The sequence below is a fragment of the Aptenodytes forsteri genome, unplaced genomic scaffold (genome assembly GCF_000699145.1).
Source record: "Aptenodytes forsteri isolate BGI_AS27 unplaced genomic scaffold, ASM69914v1 Scaffold39, whole genome shotgun sequence".
NCBI lineage: Eukaryota > Metazoa > Chordata > Aves > Sphenisciformes > Spheniscidae > Aptenodytes > Aptenodytes forsteri.
In genome coordinates this window covers 55,786-61,794 of record NW_008795858.1, presented here as the reverse complement: position 1 = coordinate 61,794, position 6,009 = coordinate 55,786, and the positions used below count along the sequence as shown (strand labels likewise).

The 6,009-nt window shown below is 47.6% G+C and overlaps 1 pseudogene; it reads right to left on the bottom strand.

The window, feature by feature from the left end:
• Positions 1 to 1,768: 1,768 nt before the first annotated feature.
• On the bottom strand, positions 1,769 to 2,731 carry LOC103902743 (annotated as a pseudogene).
• Positions 2,732 to 6,009: the final 3,278 nt, after the last annotated feature.

The window sequence follows — 6,009 nt, the reverse complement described above, 5'->3', positions numbered from 1 at the left end:
TTTCAATTATTAAACTGTTTTTATCTCAACCCACGAGTTTTTCTCACTTGTGCTCTTCCAATTCTCTCCCCCATCCCACCGGGGTTTGGGGGGAGAGTGAGCGAGCGGCTACGTGGTGCTTAGTTGCCGACTGAGGTTAAACTGTGACACATGGGGTGAGATAAAGGCAGTTTAATGAAAAAAGCAAAGTAGAAGCAAAGCAAAAAGAAGATTTATTCTCTACTTCCCATCAGCAGGCGATGTCCATCCACTTCCTGGGAAGCAGGGCCTCAGTACGCATAGTGGTTGCTTCAGAAGACAAACGCCTGAATAACAATTGCCCCCCCTCACCTCCTTTCTCTTACCTTTTATTGCTGAGCACGACATCATATGGTATGGAATATGCCTTTGGTCAGTTTGAATCAGCTGTCCCACTGTGTACCCTCCCAACCTCTTGCCTACTCTCAACCTACTGGCCTTTGGCGGGTGGGGGGTTGGAGAGACAACCTTGATGCTGTGCAAGCACTTCTCAGCAGTAGGCAAAACACTGGTGTGTTATCAGCACTGTTCTAGCTATAGATATAAAGCACAGCACAGTACAAATTGGCCAATTCCAAGTCGGGCTGGCTGGAGGAGGAGGACACCAGGATCTGGACAGACTCAGAGCTGGAGCTGCCAAGTGAGTAATGGCCCCGAGTCTGGGCAGGGCATCTGGGCAGACCCAAAGCCCAGGCCAACACGGGAGGGGTTGTGAGTCCATGGGTAGGTGCCTCACAGGACACACAGATCACTTGTGACCTTTACACCAAGTTAGTTTGAAAAGGGGAACAGGATAGGGCCAGTTGTGGTGTTCATGATTGTGTATGTCCTGCTGCTGCTGGTGTGGTGGCTTTAAAGGGGCTGGTCCCTATTGGAGTTGGTCTGTGTATGGTCAGCTGTGTCCATCTAGATATAGACCAGATATAAGGAAGAAAATTTTTATGCTGAGGGTGGTGAAACACTGGAACAGGTTGCCCAGAGAGGTGGTGGATGCCCCATCCCTGGAAACAGTCAAGGTCAGGTTGGACAGGGCTCTGAACGACCTGATGTAGTTGAAGATGATTCTGCCCACAGCAGGGGGGTTGGACTAGATGACCTTTAGATGTCCCTTCCAACCCAAACTATTCTATGATTCTGTCTTTGTTTCCCTGCAGATATCTGGATTTATCTCTTTCCCTTTGGGTGACTCCACCTTGGGTGATCTCTCACTATGTGGGGCTCCAGTCATTGCCCACCCGAGGCACACGTGGTCCCTGGAGATCCTTTGGTCTATCCAGGCAGCTCCAGATTCCTGTTCTGGAGGATGTCCTCTGCCCTGTCACATGTAGGACAGCCCTGAGTATGTACCTCAGTGACCATTCACCACCTCCACTGTCACCAGACACCAATGGGTTAGTCCTAAATCCAACCCTTGCTAACAGCTACCAACATGACCATGAGCTTTTGCCTCCCAATTCCATGGAACAACAGGCCCATTTGGAGAGCAATTCCTTGGGGCTGTTCTTGACACCAGCTCTGGAGGAAGAGCCCAGCCTTCAGGCAAGTGCACTGAGGAGATCCCATTTTATTACAGAGATGCTATGTGAGAGTCTCCTCTCCTCCTTCAGGTGAGACAAAGTGGTTTCATTTCTCATTAGAAGTGAGATGAATCCAAGCATTTATGTAAGAACATAATAAACACAAATAACAATACAGATAATTATAATGATAAACAAGTAAAGTACAGGCCTGCAATAGGATACCCTGGGAGTCATTTGTGGAGAGTGATGGGAAGTTTATCACTATTGCAAAACATCCACGCAATCACTTTCCTCAGGGCACCTTTGAGCTCCTTGTCTTCATGCTGTAGATGAGGGGGTTCAATGTTAGAGATACCACCACATACAGAACTGCCACCACCAGATCCAGAGATGGGAAGGAGATGGAGCGGGGCTTCATGTAGGCAAACATGGCAGTGCTGAGAAACAGGGAGACCACAGACAGGTGAGGGAGGCATGTGGAAAAGGCTTTGGGCCATCCCTGCTCAGAGGGGACCCACAGCGCAGCCCTGAAGATCTTCACATAAGACAGCCACAAAGGACACAAAACACCCCGAAAATACAGAAGTACCAAACATAAGAAGCCCAGCTTCCCTGAGGTGGTCTGAGTCTGAGCAGGAGATCTTGAGAATTCAGGGAACTAAATTGAAAAACTGGTCCACAGCATTACCTTGGCAGAGTGATATTGAATATGTGTTGGCAGTGTGCCCCACAGCATTGATAAGATCAATACCCCAGGCACCTGCTGACGTGTTGACACAAGCTCTGCTGCTCAGGAGGGTCCCATAGTGCAGGGGTTTGCAGATGGTAATAAAGTGGTCATAGGCCATGACAGTGAGAAGATAAAACTCCACTGACATAAAAAGAAAAATAAAAAGACCTGGGCAGCACACCCTACATAGGAAATGGTCCTGGTGTCAGAGACAGAACTGGCCATGGCTTTTGGGACAGTGACAGAGAATGGACCCCAGGCCAAGGAGGGAGAAGTTGAGGAGGAAGAAGTACGTGGTGGGTGTGGAGGTGGTGGTCACAGGCTATGGCAGTGATGAGGAAGCTGTTGCCCAGGAGGGCAGCCAGGTAGATGCTGTACAAGAGTGAGAAGTGCAAGAGCTGCAGGCCCACATGTCTGTAAATGCCAGGAAGAGGAACTGGATAACGAAACTGCCATTGGACATTTGCTGCCTCTGAGCAGAGGGGTCTGTCCAAGGAGGAAAAGACAGTGACAAGTTAGGTGACACTTTTAGTGGAAAAGAAACAAAATGTTTCTTTTGTCATAGTAACCCCAAATTACCTCTCTCTGTACTGGGAGGACATCTGTGCAGCTCCCTTTTCTTTGAGCTGTGGTTTGTGATGGCTGAGGGTGTTGTGAGGAGCAGGCACCTCTGCCCATGGGCTCCCGAGTTGTCAGTCCTGCTCTATAGCAGTGGTGTACTGGTTTTGGCTGGCATAGAGTAAGTTTTCTTCATAGCAGCCCGTATGGTGCTTTGTTTTGAATTTGTGACCAAAACAGTGTTGATAACACAACATTGTTTTAGCTACTGCTGAACAGTGCTTAAACAGCATGAAAGTTGTCTCGGTTTCTCTCGTTGCCCCATCAGTGAGTAGACTGGAGATACACAAGAAGTTGGGAAGGGATACAGCTGGGATAGCTGACCCCAACTGACCAAAAGGAGTATTGTATACCATATGACGTCATGCTCAGCAATAAAAACTGGGGGAAGAAGAAAGAAAAGGAGGTGTTTATAGTTATGGCATTTATCTTCCCAAGTAACCATGACACTTGATGAAGCCCTGCTTTCCTGGAGATGGCTGAACACCTGCCTGCTGATGGGAAGTAGTGAATGAATTCCTCTTTTTGCTTTGCTTGTGGGTGTTTTTGCTTTACCTATTAAACAGTCTTTATCTTGACCCATGAGTTTACTCACTTTTACCCTTGCAGTTCTCTTCCCCATCCCATTGAGGGGGAGGTTGAGCAGGCGACTTGTGATGCTTAGCTGCCTACGGGGGTTAAACCACAACACCAGGTCAGTGCTCATAGACCCTATCCCACCTTCTGTGCAATTAGCTCTGTTCTAGAGAATCCTCCTGGTGTGCAGGGCACTGCCTGGGGCATCTCCATGTTTGATGGTCAGATAAACCCCAATGAAGCCACAAAAGTGAGGTTGGTGCTGTCTGTAGGCTGAGATGGGGATCAAGCGGCTTGCTGAGGTTTCCAACAGACCTACGGGTCTCTGACAGTGACTGTTTAAGAATCCCAGTTCCTTTTCAAATCAGAAGTTTTCCTTTTTTTGTTTCTCCCACCTAATATTAGGAACTTGACAACTGAGACCATGGAGCACACCCAGCTTCACACCCCTGCAGCTGTCACTGGGAGAAGGGAGCTGTGATGTCCTGTACCTCTGATGGTGTAGTGAGGAATTCCTGCTATAAAGCAGAGAATCACAGAATTGATTGAATGCTTGAGGATGGAAGGGACCTCTGGAGGTCATCTTGTCCAAGCCCCCTGCTCAAGCAGGGCCACCTAGAGCCAATTGCTCAGGACCATGTCCTGACAGCTTTTGAATATCTCCAAGGGTGGACACTCTGCAGCACGGCTGGTGCAGGACAAGAAAGACACAGAAGATCCAACCAAACATATGTCTGACTTACTTCCATGGTCATGGGGAACCTGAGTGCTTTGCCTACCATTGTCAGACCTCTGGTGGAAGGAAATGCACAAACACTCCTGGTGGAATAGACCTCAGGAGTTCTCTAGTCCAACCTCCTGCTCACAGCAAGGGCAGCTATGGGGTCACAACGAGTTACTCAGGGATTTATTCATGTTGTGTTTGACAACTTCCAAGAATTGACACGGCACAACCTCTCTGGACAACCTGTTCGTGTGCTTGACTAATGTGAAAGGCAAGATACTAACTGCAATATGACTTGCTTAGAACAATAAACGCTATCTGAGACTATGAGCTTTTACCTCAGAGTCGATGTGACCTGAAGACCCAACCTAAGACAGCTCTTACCAGCTGAGAACACCTCATACCAAAGACAAAACAATAGAAGATTCACCTTTCCAAAAAACAAGCACGTAACCACAGCCAGAACAGCAATCGACCGGATACCAATAAAAACCCACCCACACCACCTGCAAGGGACATCGGTTTAGAACAATGAAGATTAACACACCACTGACCATACATCAAGACTACCTGCATGGGACAAGCATGTACTGATCCTGCATGGGACAAGTACATACTGATTACATGAGCAATAGTGAGTAACTGATTAGCTCACCCCTTAACATGAGCAATTTGATTGGTCTACAAAACTGTATTGTAACATATATAAACCCTGCTTTCCTCTGTATTGGGGTCCCCCATGCATTAGGCTGGGGCACCGCGATGTGCATAACTGAAATATGAAAGAATAAATTCCCTTGGTAATTCTATGCTAAATATCTTTGCCTCCCTCCTCAGCCAGTGAAGAGCAAACTTTTACACTGTCTTCATGGGTAAACAGTTTTTCCTCACTTGTTTCAATTGATGCCCACTGACCCTCATCCTCCCATCATGCACAAGGAAGAGCCTGGCTCCGTCTTCTTGATGAGGTCCGGGCAGGGGTGGAAAGACTCTTAGTAGGTCTCCACAAAGCCTTCTCTTCTCATGGCTGAACAAACCCAGCTCCCTCAGGCTCCCATAGTGACAAAGTTGACCTTACGAATGCATGCCTGAGATGTTTAAGGCTCTTCCAGTCCTGCTGGATTTTATTGGATTTGCAAGGGACCTTAGGGATGCTGGAATATCATCACCCACATGCCACAAATTTCTGCATGTCACTCTCATTTGTCATCTGGTTTCCATGCACAGGTGTTTCAGGCTGTGAGGAGGGCCCATTCTGAACAAGTAGCTATTCATAATTAAACTTTCAGCTTAAAATGCTTCAGGCCCAAGAGGCAACATCAGAACACTAGGAGAGGCTGGCCCTGGGAATGCCATGCTTGGCGCTCACCCAGGAATCCATGACTGCAAGAATCACAGTAGCTATCATCAGAGATGACAGAATCATTCAATCGTTCAGATTGGAAGAGACCTTGGGATGTCTCTAGACCAGCCTTCTATTTACATCAGGATCAACACTGAAATCCCCCCAAGTTCCTCAGGACTTTGTCCAACAGAGGCCTCAGAAGGGAAATGGTAATCAACAAAACAGAGCTGAGGGGGAATCACCCCAAATATATGCACATAAATAAGAAAGACACTACAGGACAGCATGATGGAAATGCACTCATGCCCCTTCTGAGAAATCAGCATGCCTGGACCTCTCTTTTGAGGGCTTGCCCAGTAATTCACACACAGTGAGAAAACACAAGAGGAATTAGAAGTCTGTGGAAGTTACACAGCCACAATGTCATTTGGATAACAGAGTTGTGGTAGTTAGCTCACACAACCGGAGTGCTGCAATA